This window comes from Mobula birostris, chromosome 10, assembly GCF_030028105.1.
Source record: "Mobula birostris isolate sMobBir1 chromosome 10, sMobBir1.hap1, whole genome shotgun sequence".
Taxonomy (NCBI): Eukaryota; Metazoa; Chordata; class Chondrichthyes; order Myliobatiformes; family Myliobatidae; genus Mobula; species Mobula birostris.
The window spans coordinates 118,337,918-118,358,048 of NC_092379.1; the positions used below are offsets into that span (position 1 = coordinate 118,337,918).

The following is a 20,131-nucleotide window of genomic DNA, read 5'->3' on the forward strand; positions in this document are numbered from 1 at the left end:
GACACGACCGTGGTGGGTCTCATCAGCAAGAACGATGAGTCAGCATACAGAGAGGCGGTGCAGTGGCTAACGGACTGGTGCAGAGCCAACAACCTGTCTCTGAATGTGAACAAAACAAAAGAGATGGTTGTTAACTTCAGGAGGACACGGAGCAACCACTCTCCGCTGAACATCAATAACTCCTCCGTAGAGATCGTTAAGAGCACCAAATTTCTTGGTGCTCACCTGGCGGAGAATCTCACCTGGTCCCTCAACACCAGCTCCATAGCAAAGAAAGCCCAGCAGCGTCTCTAGTTTCTGCGAAGGCTGAGAAAAGTCCATCTCTCACCCCCCTATCCTCACCACATTCTACAGAGGTTGTTTTGAGAGCATCCTGAGCAGCTGCATCACTGCCTGGTTCAGAAATTGCACCATCTCGGATCGCAAGACCCTGCAGTGGATAATGAGGTCAGCTGAGAAGATCATCGGGGTCTCCCTTCCCGCCATTACAGACATTTACACCACATGCTGCATCCGTAAAGCAAACAGCATTATGAAGGACCCCACGCACCCCTCATACAAATTCTTCTCCCTCCTGCCATCTGGCAAAAGGCACCGAAGCTTTCAGGTTCTCACAACCAGACTATGTAACAGTTTCTTTCCCCAAGCCATCAGACTCCTCAATACCCAGAGCCTGGACTGACACCAACCTACTGCCCTCTACTGTGTATATTGTCTTGTTTATTATTAGAGAGGAAATTAAGAACCTGGTGGCACGGTGTGAAGACAATAACCTATCCCTCAACATCAGCAAGACGAAGGAATTGGTTGTTGACTTCAGAAGGAGTAGCGGACCACACGACCCAATTTACATTGGTGGTGCGCAAGTGGAACAGGTCAAAAGCTTTAAGTTTGTCGTGGTCGATATCACAAATGACCTGACTTGGACCAGCCAAACTGAGTCCACTGCCAAGAAGACCCACCAGCGCCTTTGCATCCTGAGAAAACTAAAGAAATTTGGCCTGTCCCCAAACCCCTCACTAATTTTTATAGATGCACCGTAGAAAGCATTCATCTAGGGTGTATCACAACCTGGTATGGAAGTTGTCCTGTCTAAGACTGGAAGAAACTACAGAAGATCGTGAACACGGCGCAGCACATCACAGAAACCAACCTTCCGTCCGTGGGCTCACTTTACACCGCACGCTGTCGGAGCAGTGCTGCCAGGATAATCAAGGACACAACCCACCCAGCCAACACACTTTTTGTCCCTCTTCCCTCCGGGAGAAGGCTCAGGAGCTTGAAGACTCATACGGCCAGATTTGGGAACAGCTTCTTTCCAACTGTGATAAGACTGCTGAATGGATCCTGACCCAGATCTGGGAAAAACCTCCAAATATCTGGACCTGCCTCTCGGTTTTTTTGCACTACCTTAATTTCCATTTTTCTATTTTATATTTATGATTTATAATTTAAATTTTTAATATTTACTATCGATTTGTACTCCAGGGAGTGGGAAGCGCAGAATCAAATATCGCTGTGATGATTGTACGTTCTAGTATCAATTGTTTGGCGACAATAAAGTATAAAGTATTGTAATGCCTGCACTGTTTTGTGCACTTTATCCAGTCCTAGGTAGGTCTGTAGTCTGGTGTAGTTTTTGTATTGTTTCATGTAGCATCATGGCCCTGAAAAGCATTGTTTCATTTTTACTGTGTACTGTACCAGCAGTTATGGTCAAAATGACAATAAAAAGTGACTTGACTTGACTTGATTAGAGCAATTAAACACACTAGTGGACAAATCAAATCCATGCCGAGGTTTCTTCCTCCACAGAATTGTCTAGCCTGAATATTCTCTTGCTTGACCCCTGAGGGGCCATAACGTTTCATAATTTCAGTTTCCAGGAACTACTTGAGCTCTAAATTTAGCCTAGCATGGGAATTATGTGGGGCGAGGACAAGAAGATTCATGGTTGGTTCCCCTCCTTCAAATGCTTGTAGCAAAACAACAGAAAAATTAGTCATGGCAGCACTGAATTTAAAGGGCTGTCCTAACCTTCTGATGCATCTCTGAAGGTCCCATAGAGAAGATTAAGATATAAACAGATAGTTTTTTCCCCAATATTTTCCCACTTTAACCAGAGGGTAATGAGTCTGTGAAATTCATTGTCACAGGCAGCTATGGAAGCAAAGTTATTGAGTATACTTAAAGTGGAGGTTGATAGATAACCAATAAGGGTGTCAAAGTTTACGAGGAGTAAACAGGAAAATGGGGTTGAGAGGGAAAATAAATCAGGAAGTGAAACAATGGGGCAAATGGCCTAATTCTGCTCCCATCTGTTATTATGTTCTTATGGCCTCTTCATGGAAAGCGAGTCAGAGTTAAAACCTCACCATCACCCCTCCCCAACATAACCCTTGTCTTCCACAGTATTTAGCTTCATAAAGAAATGAGGTACAGTGACATTAAGAGTAGCAGAAAAGCTCACCAACACCTCTTTCCAACAGTTGGTGAGTCTGAGGCCACATCTGAAGATTGGAAGTCCAGAGGCAGCCTGTCCTGGGACTGGAGACCCATTGGCGTGTGTGGGTGGGGAGGTGAGAAAGATGTTTGTTTTGCTATTGTTGCTTGTTGTATGTTGGCTGAATGTTGTTCTGTCGGGCATTCTACTGAAGGCAGGAGAATGGGGTTGTGAATGCAAACTACGCATTTCACTCTATGTTTCAAAGTACAAGTGATTTTTTAAAAAACCTAATCTAATCTAATCCTTGCTAGCAATCTCCAGGTCTCCAAGCATGAAAAGGATACTGAGAAACAATACCTCTAGTATTGTCAACACATGAAGGGTATTGTGATATCTAGCTGATAATATTGGAAGGAAAGTGGTTGGGATACTTTAGCTGACTGAATGTCTTTGTCTATCCAAATAGTGCATGTGGGTCTGGAATACTGATGCTATTGCATGCAGCGACTTGTTGAACAGCTGCCTGGCATTGTCCTTGACTGCTGCTCTTGAATGACTGCTCCAGCCTGGAATGGCAGCATGCAAGGCCCTGATCAACATTCTATTGTCAGAATTGTAGCCATAGTAATGTATGGAGATTTTGGTATTTATTCACCTGATCAAGCCTTGATGTTTTGTCTCATTGGAAACCTTTATTTTAACCTACAGTTGGTGTGTGCGCATTAGATCAGATCAGGGTATGAGATTTTTGCTGAGAGAGTTATAATGGAATGAGGTGTACTTGCATTATATATTCTCTTGTAGAATAGCTTGGAACTCAGAGACACGATGTTCTAATTTGTGTCAAAACTTCACAGTTAACACCTCCAGTCCTACAAGCCGACCACAACCCTGTCATGGTTTGGAGGCTTTCATGCCTCAATGACCTGGACAGCTATGCTAGCTGGAGTCGGGGTCCTTATACTTTGGCTCTTGGTAGGGTCACCCATGCCAAACCTGACTAACAACCCTGATTGGTCAAATAAAAACTGCTACAGAAATAGTAATGAAGGATCCCCCCACGTCTGTGTCCGACAGTATTACTGAATCTTCACCCAGGATCTGCATGGCTGACAGTAGTGAAAACTGAGAGATACCGTAGCAACTGGCATGACGAAGGAAGCCCTGAACACCGCCAAGACCAAGACCTATATTGGTTTCTGGAACGTACGACCCATGTACAAATCTGGCAAGCTAACACAAATAACTGCAGAAATGCATCATTACAGCCTCCATATATTGGGCGTCAGTGAAAGCAGATGGACAGGGTTTGGCAGACTAAAGGCAGCAAATGGTGAAACAGTTTTATACTCAGGGAGGGGAGATGGTCATCATCATGATGGTGTAGCTGCCATTTTGAAGAAAGGCATTGAGAAGGGCTTGCTGAAGTGGAAACCAATCCACATAAAGGGATCAACCAAGTACACCAAGGTGAAACTATGCCAGTGTTGTGTTCTGTCCACACTCCTGTACAGGTCAGAGTACTGGCTGATGACAGAGAGCAACCTTGCCAAGCTGTCATCATTTCACACTGCGATCCATATCTTCTGGCCAAGAAAGATCTCCAACCACATCCTATTCCTTCAGTGTCATCAGGGAGACATGGCCACAATCTTCATTAGGAAACGTTGGAGATGAATTGGCCACATGATGGGAAGAGAGGCAGGTCAACCCCATCCATCATCAAGACAGAACTTCACTAGACCCCTGAAGGGCAGAGGAAACTCGGGAGACCAAAGACAAACTGGCACCGTAACGTAGAGGCAGAAATGAGGACCCTGAATCACACCTGAGGCACAATGGCGAAGATGGCCAAGGACAGACGGAAAAGGAGGGCCTTCATTGTTGCCCCAAACGCCAGCAGCATAACAGGCAGTAAGTAAGTAATAACTCCAATACTATCAAAGGATGATAAATGTGTGTTCATATTACTTTGCTCTCCCTCTGAGCTTGAGTTTGATATGAGTCTTTCTGGGATTGTTTCTATTTCTTTTTCACACATGAGAGAAAACATTGAATATTTAACCTGAGTGCATCAGTGTCCTTGATTCTATTTGAATCCATCTATTCTTATATATAGACATCCATTAGTCTTGTGAGACCATGGATTTGCACCTTGGAAGGTTTCCAGGGCGCAGGCCTGGGCAAGGTTGTATGGAAGACCAGCAGTTGCCCATGCTGCAAGTCTCCCCTCTGCACGACACCGATATTGTCCAAGGGAAGGGCATTAGGACCCATACAGCTTGGCACCAGTGTCGTCGCAGAGCAATGTGTGGTTAAGTGCCTTGCTTAGGGACACAACACGTAGCTTCAGCCAAGGCTCAAACTAGCGACCTTTGAATCACTAGACGAACGGCTTAACCACTTGGCCACGCGACATTTGGTTTCATCTATAGACTACAGGAAATCCTTAATGAGGAACAAATAATATCTTAGCAATCAATGTGCACTGAATAAACCAAACCAATCACAATCATAACCGGCTTATTCTACTGTATTCAAATTTTCCCATACATATAAATTCAGATTCATATTTATGTATCGCACGTATATCGAAACATACAGTGAAATGCATTATTTGAGTTAACCAGCAACAAGGATATGCTGTGGTGAGCCTGCAAGTGTCGCCACAGATTCCAACACCAACATAGCATGCCCACAGATCAACTCAAGCGGCAAAAACAAAACAAGACCCCAACTGCAAACCAAGCCCCTTTCTCATCCTGTCCACCCACCCACTCACACACCAAGACAGGCCTCCAACCACAGGACAGGCTGCCTCCAGGCCTCAGGGCCTCCAGGCCTCCATCCTGGATTCTCAGACTCGTGGACACTGGGCCTCTATCCTCAGGCTTCATTGCAGGACACCTGGGCCCTCAGTTAATTAAGGAAATCTGGAATGAAACACCATTAAATTTTTAAGTTAACAGAGTTAATTCTGCTTCTTAAATCCATCGCTGTCATCTGATGTGTTCTGTTTTTATTCCAATGTTATTAGTTGTTTGATTTGATACAATACATTCATACACAATCCTCAGTAATGCTGGCAGAGGTCACTGCTTTGCTGTGATTTAATATATCAGATTTGTGAAAACAGAATAGGCTGGGAAGTTTCCTAGTTTTGCTGGAGAAGAGTCGTACCAGACTGGCAGGGGAGGGGCTCAGGGTACTTGGCTCAGATGTTGAGGTACGAGCACTTAAAGAAGAAAGATGTTAGCAAGTTCCGTAGGGAGAATAAGCAAGTAGGTGACCATCAAGGGAATTCAAAGCTCAATTACATCTACTTTAAGACCATAAGTCCTTAGGACATAGGAACAGAATGAGTATCTGAGAAGGCTTCTCAAACAGGACCATCCGGGTAGAGATTCAAAACCAAAATGGCGTCTCTTTGTTGAGGGTCCATTCCAGACATCCCAAAAGAGGAACAGGTATCAGAGAGATTAAATAAAAATAGGGTTATCTACTGGGGGAATTTCAATTTCCCAAAATATAAAATTGAAAGTGCCATATCGTCCAAGGCTCAGATGCATAGGAATATTTTGGAACCATGTCCAAGGGAGCTTCTGGATACCACACATAGAAAGATTAACAAGTGTCGCTGGCCTTTTGGTGATAGTTACTATATGCCCAGAGGAGGTTCATGAGAATGATCCCAGGAATCATTAATATGTGAGGTGCATTTGATGACTCTGAGCCTGTACTCGCTGGAGTTTAGAATTAGGGGGGGTTCTCGATGAAGCCATTTGAATATTGAAAGGCCTAAATAGAGAGGATGTGGATAGGAAACTATAGTGGGGGAGTCTAGAACTAAAGGACACAGACTCAGAATGGGTGGACGTCCCTTCAGAACAGAGATGAGGAGGAATTTCTTTAGCCAGAGGGTGGTGAATCTGTAGAATTCATTGCCACTGCCAAGTCATTGGGTATATTTAAAGCAGAGGTTGATAGTTCCTTGATTAGTAAAGACATCAAAGGTTACAGGGAAAAGGCAGGAGAATAGGGTTGAGAGGGATAATGAATCAGCCAAGAGGGGATAGCAGAGCAGACTTGATGGGCTGAATGGACTAATTCCACTCTTCTGTCTCATGGTCATAATTCTATATATTTTAAACTGATTATGAAAAATGTCAGGGATAGACCAGTAATTAAGGTTTTAAATTGACACAAGACCAATTGCATTCACATAAAGGAGGACTTGGCAAAGATACTTTGGGAGCATCTTCTTGCAGGCATGCTACATCTGCTCAGTGGGAAGCTTCAAAGGAGAAGTAACAACATTTCAACACCAACATTTTCCTGTAAGGGTAAAAGCCAGGGGTAGGAAGTAAAAGAAACCCTGTTAAAGTCTGCTCTTCCACTTTAGCAAGGTGTTCAGATACATATAAAAAGTGCTCCAACAATACTAACTGTGCCTACAAAATGTTGACATATGATTGGAAAGTTGCAGTACAATTTTTCACAGCCCTGCCTACAATATGGCAGTGAGGGCCACACTTGAAAATTACCATGGAATACTTCTAATACATGACACAGAATAGATTTCCCACCCTCACAGAGTCAGAGAGTGACAGCATCATAGAAACTGTTCCTTTAGTCCACCAAGTTTAGACTGGCATCCCATTTTTTATCTGATTTACATCCTACATCAATCATACATTTTATTCTCCCCACATTCTTATCAATTCTTGCCTGATTCTACAACTCACCTGCACACAAGATGCAATTTACAGTGGCCAGTTAACCCACCATCATCTCACACACGTATCCACGGGCACCCATTTGAACTCAATGGCACCTGAGGTCAAAATTGATCCCGAGTCCCTGACTTTGTGAGGCAGTAGCTTCACTCTCTGCCTACTAAGCTTGGCTTTGTTATGAATGGCTTCTATTGGTGTCTTACTAATTAAATAATGCAACATGGTCAATCTTCGTTTAAAAGCCACAAATATGTTCAATGACCATTAGGTCTGACAGGCTCTGTTTTCATAATATTTACTTCTACGAACACAGCTCCAGTGTTCTTTTATTCCAATTTAAGATTATTCAAGAGGTTCTTCCCATGATACAGCTTTGATCCAGTGATGACTTCGTGGGAAATAAGACATTCTCTCACTCTGTACCAAATATTCCCTTATCAGATGGAAAATTGACTTATATCATTCACTTTCAAACATGCCTTAGCCCCTTCACATTGAGCATCATACATCCTGAACATTAAGACAGATTGGCCAGTTGCCTTGGACAAGATAGATTAGTTCAAATTGGGTCTGAGATTCCAGTTCCCTGGGAACAAAATAAAAACAGATCGACCTATGTGACCTCATGAGTGGCATTTGTAAATTTGTGTCTGTTGATACCATAAGCAACGTATGTCTGAGTGACATCGACATATATTGGGATTCCAACTGATGGTGTAACAGCTCGTTTTATTGACGGTCTGTCAGACAGTTTCACAAGGAGGTTGCCTGGAGGCCTGGAGGATAGGCTTGTTTTTTTACCTCTGGAACAAAGGAAGCTAAGAGATATGATAAAGCTATATCAATTCATGATAGTGTAGACAGCCAGTGCCCATTTCTGACAGTAATGGTGTGTAAGGGCTTAAGTTTAAGGGAGTGGTTGCCAACCAAAACCATTAAGCAAGGGGTTCATGGACCCCAGGTTGCAAACCCCTGGTTTAAGGTGAGAGAGAAGAAATTTCTTGGCGATCTGAGGGCTGGAGTTTTCACACAAAGTGCATTTGGTAACTGGAATGAGCTGCCAATGAAGGGGTGGAGGCAGGCAGAAACAATTACAACATTTAAGAGGTGTTGTGACAAGTACTTGAATGAGCAAGGCATAGTGGGATATGGAATTTTCAGGAGCGAGAGAGAAAGAAGAGGCAATTCACAGGTCTGTGAGTGAGATCTAAAAAGGAGCGTTCATGAACTTTCAGCATTTTCTGGTGGCCCAATCAAATAGTGATTCAATAGCAATGATAAATAAAAATAAGGCAGAGACAAACAGAGTGGCCATTGTTGGAGCAGACCAGTGTTAGAGTGAGGAGGCTTTAGCTCATAAGGTTTCAATGAGAACAGACTTTGGCAAGGTACATATCTGGTAAGTTTCTTCTTCATTCTTCATACTTTGTCTGTTAGTACATAGTTAGACTGTGAGAATGGTTCCAGGGCCTGTGTTGTGTGTTCCTTTTGTGAGACGTGGGAATTCTGGGAGGCCTCTAGCCCCCTGGATAACCAGGTGGATAACCTGGATAATCCGGTATACCGAGCGGCAACTCCTCAGAAAACATATTATGGAGCTGGAGCTGACAGCTTGATGACCTTCAGCTCACATGGGAAATTGAGGAAGTTACAGATAGGAGCTATGGGGAGGTAGTCACCTCTAAGTTGCAGGAGGCAGGTACCTGGGTGTCTGTCAGAAGAAGAAAAGGAAATGGGCAGCCAGTGTAGAGTATCCCTGTGCCGTTCCCCTCAATAATAAGCATACCACTTAGGACACTGTTGGGGGTGGTGGGGGAGGGGAAGCGGAGGGTCTCTGGTGCTGTGGCTCGGAAAGGAAGTGGAGAGAAGAGGACTGCGGTGGTGATGGGAAATCCCATAGCTAGACGAGCAGACATGAAATTCTGTGGATGCAATAGACACTCAGTTGGTATGTTGCCTCCCAGGTGCCAGAGTCAGGGATATCTTGGTCACAGCCACGGCATTATGAACGGGAGGGGCGAGCAGCCAGAAGTCTTCATACATATTGCCACCAATGGCATAAATAGGGAAAAGGAGGAGGTCCTGAGTAGAGAATTTAGGGAGCTAGGTAGAAAACTGAAAAGCAGGACCTCCAGGGTAGTAATCTCTGGATTGCTGCCTGTGCCATGTGCCACATGAGGGCAAGAATAGGATGATTTGGCAGATGAATGTGTGGCTGATTAACTGGTGCAGGGGGCAGGGTTTCAGATTTCTGGATCGTTGGGATCTCTTCTGGGGAAGGTATGATCTGTACAAAAGGGAAGGGTTACACCTGAATCCAAAGGGAGCCAATACTCTTGTAGGCAGGCTTGCTGGAACTTTTGGGAAAGTTTAAACTAATTTGACAAAGGGGTGGGAAACCGAGTGATAGGGCTGAGGATGGGCCAGTTGGTATACAAACAAATTCAGTCAAGAGACTGACTGGAAAGATAAGCAGATGATTGGGTGAAATTACAGTCAGTGGCATCAGTTGTAGTGTAACCGGGGGGGGGGGGGCAAAATCAAAAAGAGCGATGAATACAGGACTGAAGGTGTTATACTTGAATACACACTGTATATGGAATAAGGTAGATGATCTTGTAGTACAGTTAGAGATTGGCAAGTATGACGTTATCAGCAACAAGTCAAATCAAGTCAATTCAAGACTTGACTTGAAAACGTTAGATTTGAATACACACAGTATACGAAATAAGGTCGATGATTTTGTAGTGCAGTTAAAGATTGGCAGGTATGACGCTATCAGCAACAAATCAAGTCAAGTCAGTTCAAGACTTGACTTGACTTGACTTGAAGGTGTTATATTTGAATACACACAGTATATTAAATAAGGTCGATGATCTTGTAGTGCAGTTAGAGATTGGCAGGTATGACGTTATCAGCATCTCTGAGTCGTGGCTGAAAGAAGGTTGAAGTCGAGAGCTTAAGATCCAAAGATACACATTGTTCCAAAGGACCGGCAGGTAGGCAGAGGCAGCGGAGTGGCTCAATTGGTAAAAATGAAATCAAATCCTTAGAAAAAGTTTACATCGGATAGGAAGATATAGAGTCATTGTGGGTAAGGTTAAGGAACTGAAAGGGTAAAAAGACCCTGATGGAAGTTATGTACAGGTCTCCAAATAGTAGCTAGGATGGGAGCTACAAATTACAACGGGAGATAGAAAATGCATGTTTTAAGAGCAAAGTTACAATAATCTTAGGGGATTTAAATATTCAGGTAGATTGGGAAAATCAGGGTGATGCTAATTTTGGATCTCAAGAGAGAATATTTGCAGAATATCTAAGAGGATGCTTTTCTAGAGCAGCTTGTGGTTGAGCCCACTAGGGAATCAGCTATTTTGGATTGGCTGTTGTGTAATGAACAGGGTTTGATTAAGGACCTTAAGGTAAAGGAACCCTCAGGAGACGATGATCATAATATGATAGAATTCACCCTGCAATCTGAGAGCAAGAAGCTAAAGTCGAATGTTTCCGTATTACAGTGGACTAAAGAAAATTACAGAGGCATGAGGGAGTTGATTGAAATGGACATTAGCAGGGATGACAATAAAGCTGCAATAGCTGGAGTTTCCAGGATCATTTCAGAAGGTGCAGGATAGATACATCCCCAAGAAGAAGAAGTATTCTAAAGGCAGGATAACACAACCATAGGGGCAAGGGAAGTCAAAGCCAACATAAACGCAAAAGACATGGCACATAATAGAAGAGCAAAAATTAGTGGGAAGTGGGAATAGGACAATTGGGAAGCTTTTAAAAACTAACAAGGGCAACTGAAAGTGAGAGTAGGAATGCAATGAGGTGGAGGATAAATGCGTGGCTGAGGGATTGGAACAGGGGGCAGGGATTCAAGTTTTTGGATCATTGGGACCTCTTTTGGCGCAGGCGTGACCTGTACAAAAAGGACGGGTTACACTTGAATCCTAGGGGGACCAATATCCTGGCAGGGAGATTAGCGAGGGCTACTGAGGTGACTTTAAACTAGAATCGTTGGAAGGTGGGAATAAAATTAAAGAGGCAGGCGAGAGGAGGTTAGTTCACAACAGAGTGGTGGGAACCAGTGCAGAGAGACAGAGGGGTGTAAAATGAGGATAGAAGCAAAAAGTAGTAAGGAGAAAAGTAAAAGTGGCAGGCCGACAAATCCAGGACAAACATCAAAAAGGACCACTTTTCAACATAATTGTATAATGGCTAAGAGAGTTGTAAAAGCACGCCTGAAGGCTTTGTGTGTCAATGCAAGGAGCATTCGTAACAAGGTGGATGAATTAAAAGTGCAGATTGTTATTAATGAATATGATATAGTTGGGATCACAGAGACATAGCTCCAGGGTGACCAAGGATGGGAGCTCAACATTCAGGAATATTCAATATTCAGGAGGGCTAGACATGAAAGAAAAGGAGGTTGGGTGACGTTGCTGGTTAGAGAGGAGATTAACACAATAGAAAGGAAGGACATTAGCCGGGAGGGTGTGGAATCGATATGGGTAGAGCTGCATAACACTAAGGGGCAGAAAACGCTGGTGGGAGTTGTGTACAGGCCCCTAACAGTAGTAGTAAGGTTGGGGATGGTATTAAACAGGAAATTAGAAATGTGTGCAATAAAGGAACAGCAGTTATAATGGGTGACTTTAATCTACATGTAGATTGGGTGAACCGAATTGGTAAGGGTGCTGAGGAAAAGGATTTCTTGGAATGTATGCGGGATGGTTTTTTGAACCAACAAGTTGAGGAACCAACTAGGGAGCAGGCTATTCTAGACTGGGTATTGAGCAATGAGGAAGGGTTAATTAGCAAGCTGGTCGTGAGAAGGCCCTTGGGTAAGAGTGACCATAATATGGTGGAATTCTTCATTAAGATGGAGAGTGACATAGTTAATTCAGAAACAAAGGTTCTGAACTTAAAGAAGGGTAACTTTGAAGGTATGAGACGTGAATTAGCTAAGATAGACTGGCAAATGGCACTTAAAGGGTTGACGGTGGATATGCAATGGCAAGCATTTAAAGATCGCATGGATGAACTACAACAATTGTTCATCCCAGCTTGGCAAAAGAATAAATCAAGGAAGGTAGTGCACCCGTGGCTGACAAGGGAAATTAGGGATAGTATCAATTCCAAAGAAGAAGCATACAAATTAGCCAAAAAAAGTGGCTCACCTAAGGACTGGGAGAAATTCAGAGTTCAGCAGAGGAGGACAAAGGGCTTAATTAGGAAGGGGAAAAAAGATTATGAGAGAAAACTGGCAGGGAACATAAAAACTGACTGTAAAAGCTTTTATAGATATGTGAAAAGAAAAAGATTGGTTAAGACAAATGTAGATCCCCTACAGACAGAAACAGGTGAATTGATTATGGGGAGCAAGGACATGGCAGACCAATTGAATAATTACTTTGGTTCTGTCTTCACTAAGGAGGACATAAATAATCTTCCGGAAATAGTAGGGGACAGAGGGTCCAGTGAGATGGAGGAACTGAGCGAAATACATGTTAGTAGGGAAGTGGTGTTAGGTAAATTGAAGGGATTAAAGGCAGATAAATCCCCAGGGCCAAATGGTCTGCATCCCAGAGTGCTTAAGGAAGTAGCCCAAGAAATAGTGGATGCATTGGTGATAATTTTTCAAAACTCTTTAGATTCTGGACTAGTTCCTGAGGATTGGAGGGTGGCTAATGTAACCCCACTTTTTAAAAAAGGAGGGAGAGAGAAACCAGGGAATTATAGACCGGTTAGCCTAACATCGGTGGTAGGGAAACTGCTAGAGTCAGTTATCAAAGATGTGATAACAGCACATTTGGAAAGCAGTGAAATCATCGGACAAAGTCAGCATGGATTTGTGAAAGGAAAATCATGTCTGACGAATCTCATAGAATTTTTTGAGGCTGTAACTAGTAGAGTGGATAGGGGAGAACCAGTGGATGTGATATATTTGGATTTTCAAAAGGCTTTTGACAAGGTCCCACACAGGAGATTAGTGTGCAAACTTAAAGCACACGGTATTGCGGGTAAGGTATTGGTGTGGGTGGAGAGTTGGTTAGCAGACAGGAAGCAAAGAGTGGGAATAAACGGGACCTTTTCAGAATGGCAGGCAGTGACTAGTGGGGTACCGCAAGGCTCAGTGCTGGGACCCCAGTTGTTTACAATATATATTAATGACTTGAATGAGGGAATTAAATGCAGCATCTCCAAGTTTGCGGATGACATGAAGCTGGGCGGCAGTGTTAGCTGTGAGGAGGATGCTAAGAGGATGCAGGGTGACTTGGATAGGTTAGGTGAGTGGGCAAATTCATGGCAGATGCAAATTAATGTGGATAAATGTGAAGTCATCCACTTTGGTGGCAAAAACAAGAAAATAGATTATTATCTGAATGGTGGCCGATTAGGAAAAGGGGAGGTGCAACGAGACCTGGGTGTCATTATACACCAGTCATTGAAAGTGGGCATGCAGGTACAGCAGGCGGTGAAAAAGGTGAATGGTATGCTGGCATTTATAGCAAGAGAATTCGAGTACAGGAGCAGGGAGGTACTACTGCAGTTGTACAAGGCCTTGGTGAGACCACACCTGGAGTATTGTGTGCAGTTTTGGTCCCCTAGTCTGAGGAAAGACATCCTTGCCATAAAGGGAGTATAAAGAAGGTTCACCAGATTGATTCCTGGGATGGCAGGACTTTCATATGATGAAAGACTGGATGAACGAGGCTTATACTTGTTGGAATTTAGAAGATTGAGGGGGGATCTGATTGAAACATATAAAATCCTAAAGGAATTGGACAGGCTAGATGCAGGAAGATTGTTCGCGATGTTGGGGAAGTCAGAAAGAGGGGTCACAGTTTGAGGATAAAAGGGAAGCCTTTTAGGACCGAGATTAGGAAAAACTTCTTCACACAGAGAGTGGTGAATCTGTGGAATTCTCTGCCACAGGAAACAGTTGAGGCCAGTTCATTGGCTATTTAAGAAGGAGTTAGATATGGCCCTTGTGGCTAAAGGGATCAGGGGGTATGGAGAGAAGGCTGGTACAGTGTTGTGAGTTGGATGATCAGCCATGATCATACTGAATGGCAGTGCAGGCTCGAAGGGCCGAATGGCCTACTCCTGCCCCTATTTTCTATGTTTCTATGAAAAAGCCGTAGGGAGGGACAAGATGAAGGTAAGCTAGCCAATAATATCAAAAAGGTTACCAAAAGTTTTTCCAGATATATAAGAAGTAAAAGAGAGCTGAACGTAGATACAGTATCATTTCACTGGAAAATGACATTGGATAGATCGTAAGCGGGAGACAAGGAACTGGCGGATGAACTGAGCATGTATTTTGCATCAGTCACTAGCAGTATGCTGGAAGTTCAAGAGTGTCAGGGGGCAGAAGTGAGTGCATTTGCTATTACTAGGGAAAAGGTGCTTTGGAAACTAAAAGGTCTGAAGGTAGATAATTCACTTGGACCAAATGGACTACACCCCAGGGTTCTGAAAGAGATTGTGGAGGCATTAATAATGATCTTTCAAGAATCAATAGATGCTGGCAATGTCCGTGAATACTGAAAAATTGCAAGTGACACTCCACTCTTCAAGAAGGGAGAGAGGTAGAAGATAGCCTTACTTCATAGTTGGGAAGATGCTGGAATTGATTGTTAAGGATGAGGTTTCAGGGTAATTGGAGGTACATGAAAGTCAGCATGGTTTCCTTAAAGGAAAATCTTGCCCAACAAATCTGTTGGGATATCTTGAGGAAATAACAAGCAGGACAGACAAAGGAGAATAAGTGGATGTTGTGTACTTACTTTTGATAAGGTGCTGCACATGACACTGCTTAACAATATAAGAACTCATATTACAGGAATTCTACTAGCATGGATATAGCATTGGCTGATTGGCAGGACAGAAAGTGTGGGATTACAGGGAACCTGTTCTGATTGGCTGCAAGTGACTAGTGGCGTTTCATAGGGGACAGTGTTGGGACAGCTTCTTTTTATGTTGTCTGTCAGTGAGCTGGATGACAAAATTGATGGCTTTGTCGACAAGTTTGCAAATAATACAAAGGTAAGTGGAGGGGCAGGTAGTGTTGAGCAAACAAGGAGGCTGCAGAAGGACTTAGACAGATTAGGAGTATGGCAAAGTAGTGGAAGATGGAATACAGTGTCAGGAAGTGTATGGTCATGCACTTTGGTGAAAAGAATAAAAGCGTAGACTAATTTTTAAACAGGAAGAAAATCCATAAATCTTTGTGCAGGATTCCCTAAAGGTTAGCTTGTAGGTTGAGTCGATCGTGAGGAAGACAAATGCAGTGTTAGCATTCACTTTGAGAGGACTAGAATATGAAAACAAGGATGTAATGCTTTATAATGCACTGGTGAGGCCTCATTTGGAGTATTGTGAGCAGTTTTGGGGCCCTTATCTAAGAAAGGATGTGCTGACATTGGAGAGGGTTCAAAAGAGATTTACGAAATCGATTCCGGGAATGAAAGACTTATCATATGAGGAGTATTTGATGGCTTTAGCTGTAATTGCTGGAAGTTAGAAGAATATGTGTGTGTGTGTGGGGGTGGGGGTGGAATCTCATTGAAACTTATCAAGTGTTGAAAGGGCTAGATGGAGTGGATGTGGAGAGGATGTTCCCTTTAGTGGAGGAGTCTAGGACCAGAGGGCACAACCTCAGAATAGAGGACGTCTATTTACAGCAGAGATAAGGAAGAATTTCGTTAACCAGAAGGTGATGAATCTGTGGAATTTATTGCCTCAGGTGACTGTGGAGACCAGGTGATTGGGTGTACTTAAGGAGGTGGTTGATAGATTCTTGATAGGTCAGGGTGTGAAATGTTACGGGGAAAAGGCAGAGGAATGGGGTTGAGAGGAAATGGATCAGCCCACGATCAAATGGCAGAGCAGACCCGATGGGCTGAATAGCCTACTTCTGCTCCCATGTCTTATGGTCAGATGAAGTTAATGCAGACAAGTGAGATTTTTATAGACAGGCATGATGGCCAGTGTAGACACATTGGGTAGATGCGGCTTGTTTCTATGTTGTTCATCTCTATGAAAAAGGATCTATAAGATCTGCATTTAAATGGAGGTGACTTGAATGAGTAATTCTACATATGTGTCAGAGACAAAACACCTTTTCATCTATTGTTCAATTTTAGGCCATGTCTCTCTCTTTAGTTGTATATTAACTACTGAAGAGGTAAGGCGAGGTCTCATGATGTCCCGTTCAAAATTCCAATATATGCCAAAGTGTGGTTACTCAGTTTGTTGTTCCATCAATGCAAGAATTTATTCTACAATATTTTATAAAATTACAATAGTTGAACTACAAGTTTTATTATTTCAAAGGTACCACTGAAATTTACAATGTATTCTAAAAGTCACAATTGATACATGAAAATCATAAATAGGCAGATCAAATAGATCAATGCTTTTGAAAACACTCGAGAAATCTTTGCCTGCTAACATCCAGTTTATCCATAAGTCCATAAGACCATAAGACTTAGCAGCAGAATTACGCTATTCGGCCCATCGACTCTTTTCCACCATTAATTCACGGCTTATTTATTATCCCTCTTCATGATTCGCAGTACGCAGTGCATTGTAAAAGTGTTCAGCCCCTCTATCCTTTGTTCACACAAATGAGTATCACAACCAGAGATTTTGATTAATTTAACTGAGAATTTTTATTTGTGAAGCACACGCTCCCTTTTTCACAGTAGAGCCCAAACGCAGGGAAAACTGTAAAGAATGAAAAAGTAAAAATTCAAAACCTGACATGTCAGCAGTTCCAAAGCACTCATCCCCTTTTGCTTAGTACTCAGTTGAACCACCTCTCCCAGCTGTTACATCCAGCGGTCTTTTTGGATAAGTCTCTGTTAGTATAGCACAATGCGATGGAGCAAGATTTGTCCATTCCTCCTTGCAAAATTGCTCAAGCTGTGCCAGGTTAGTTGGGAAGCAGTGGTGGACAGCAATCTTGAGGTCTTGGCAGAGATGTTCGCTCAGGTTAAGGTCATGAATTTGACTGGGCCACTCAAGGACATCAATTTTCTTCAGTTGAGGCCCCTCCATGTTTGCTCTGGCACTGCACTTTGGATCGTTGTCATGCTGATTGATGAAATTCCTCCCCAGTTTAAACTTCCTTGCAGAAGCTAACAGGTTTTTATCCTGGATCTCTCTGTATTCAGCAGCATTCATCTTCCCATCAATCCTGACCAGATTTGCAGTCCCTGCTGCTGAAAAGCATCCCCATAGCATGATGCTGCCTCCACCACATTTTACAGTAGGGATGGTGTTACCTAGCTGATGTGCAGTATTAGATTTAAACCCCACAAACCACTAAAAAAAAACATATTCTTGCCCACAATGACTTTGTAAAATATCACTTAGAAGATAGTGTAAAGATCTGGAAGAAGGTCTTGTAGTCGGGTGAGAATGAAGTGGAACTTTTTGGCCTCAACACCAAGCATGGTGTAAATCTAACACTGCACATTCATATGGGAGATATACTCATCAATCTAGACCTACAGCTGGCCTGAGGTTGATGTTTACCTGTCTTTGGAACACATTTTCTTTCAGGTTTGTTCAGGCAACAGACTGCTATCCCCCCCCCCCCCAGATTACTGTATCATCTAGGGGCCCCTCCCATCGTTGACTGCACCTGCACAATGGTTTAGACAGTCAGTGAGGCCTTTCCATCAGAATTACCAAATTACCAGCCGCCACTGTTATTAAATATTATGAATATTCTATATATTTATAAACATTCAAAACACTCAAATGGTTTAGAAATGTTAAAAAAGCAGATTGTCAGAAGATTAAAAATACATACACAAAACAATTAGGAGCATTTAATCGAACTTAAATAAGCAAAATATAAATATAACTCTTAACCCTGTGGTGATATTTGTCAATAATTTTAAATTGGTGCTCAATCATTGTGTCAAGTTCATTTGGGATGGATTCAGCAGACAGATCTCTCAGTTTTCAGGCTGGGAAATTTGGAGAAGTTGGCATTGTACCACAAGACAGCGTGGGTATCTTAAATCTTTGCCTATGCTCAGGAATATTTCAGCTATAGGTTTATAAGCAGGAGATCTGCCCTCAACACACAATATGGTGGAGGAACTCAGCAGGCCAGGCAGCATCTATGGAGGGACATGGACAGTCAACATTTTGGCTCAAAACCATTGATCTGTACTCTGATCTTCCCTGTTAAGTGTGAAAGGACCAAGATAACTCTGGTCTTACCAGAAAGTGCTCAGAAGACAGCACTAAAAGGCAGTCCCTGCAGAGAAAGAAATAGTTAATGTTTCAAGTTAATGATTTTTCATAAGAAATGGGGGAGGGGGGATAAAGTTAGCAAGAGAGAAAAATTGTCAGTCTAATTAACATTGTTGTTTCATACATTCACAAGTAGTTTCCCATGATGCTCTGACTCTTTAACAATTGACACCATTCACTAGAAATAATTCCTTAAGAATACATATGCCAATTTTAATATAACATTTAGAATCATTAATGTCAAGCATCTTTGTTCCATCCGCAACAAGCAGGATTTTTCAGTGGTCAACTATTTTAATTCCATTCGCATTCTGATATATCGGTCCATGGCTTCCTCCACTGCAACCCCAAGACCATTCTCAGGTTGGAGGAGAAACTCCTCATATCCCGTCTGAGTTGCCTCCAACCTGATGGCATGAACATCAATTTCTCTGGCTTACAGTAATTGCTCCTCCTTCCACTTTCTCTCTTCCATTTCCTATTCTAGCTCCCCTCTTACCTCTTCTCATCCCCTCACCTGCCTATCACCTCCCTCTGGTGTCCCTCCTCCTTCCTTTTTTCCCATCGTTCACTCTCTGCTCCTATCGGTTTCCTTCTTCTTCTTCTTCTTCTTCTTCTTCAGCCCTTTACCTTTACCATCACCTCTCAGCTCCTCACTTCATCTCCACTCGCCCACTCTGCCAAACTTCCCCTTCACCTGGCTTCACCTATCACCTTCTACCCTGTACTCATTCCCCTCCCCACACCACTTTCTTCTATCTTCTTCTCCCTTCCTTCCTAGTTGTGATAAAGGATCTCAGCCCAAAACATCGACTGTTGACTCCTTCCCATAGATGCTGCATGGCCTGCAGAGTTTCCTCCAGCATTTTGTGTGTGTTATTAGTCTAGAATCATAAAGAAAGTTAGGATAAGACAAAAAAAAATATAAAATGCAACATATTATTCTCCATAACTTCCGCCACCTCCAACGGGATCCCACCACTAAGCACATCTTTCCCTCCCCACCTCTCTCTGCTTTCCACAGGGATTGCCCCCTATGCGACTCCTTTGTCCATTCGTTCCCCCCCCATCCCTTCCCACCAAACTCCCTCCCAGCACTTATCCTTGTAAGCAGAACAAGTGCTAAACATGCCCTTACACTTCCTCCCTCACCACCTTTCAGGGCCCCAGACAGTCCTTCCAGGTGAGGTGACACTTCCACCTCCCATTCCCATTCTGATATGTCTATCCACAGCCTCCTCTACTGTAAAGATGAAGCCACACTCAGGTTGGAGGAACAACACCTTATATTCCATCTGGGTAGCCTCCAACCTGATGGCATGAACACTGACTTCTCTAACTTCCGTTAATGCCCCACCTCCCCCTCGTACCCCATCCGTTATTTAATTATTTTTTATTATTATTAATTTTTTTTTCTCTTTCTCCTTTTTCTCCCTCTGTCCCTCTCACTATACTCCTTGCCCATCCTCTGGGTTTCCCCCTCCCCCTTTCTTTCTCCATAGGCCTCCCGTCCCATGATCCTCTCATATCCCTTTTGCCAATCAGTTTTCCAGCTCTTAGCTCCATCCCTCCCCCTCCTGTCTTCCCCTATCATTTCAGATCTCCCCCTTCCCCTCCCACTTTCAGATCTCTTACTAGCTCTTCTTTCAGTTAGTCCTGACGA

At 43.1% G+C, this 20,131-nt stretch overlaps 1 long non-coding RNA gene across 1 annotated transcript in view; it reads right to left on the reverse strand.

Annotated features, from left to right (window-relative positions):
* Positions 1 to 7,371, reverse strand: part of LOC140204272 (uncharacterized) — a 31,081-nt gene extending 23,710 nt beyond the window's left edge. The window contains exon 1 of the long non-coding RNA XR_011887571.1: positions 7,192 to 7,371. This is a non-coding gene — a long non-coding RNA (uncharacterized lncRNA). The remainder of the gene's footprint in view (positions 1 to 7,191) is intronic.
* Positions 7,372 to 20,131: the final 12,760 nt, after the last annotated feature.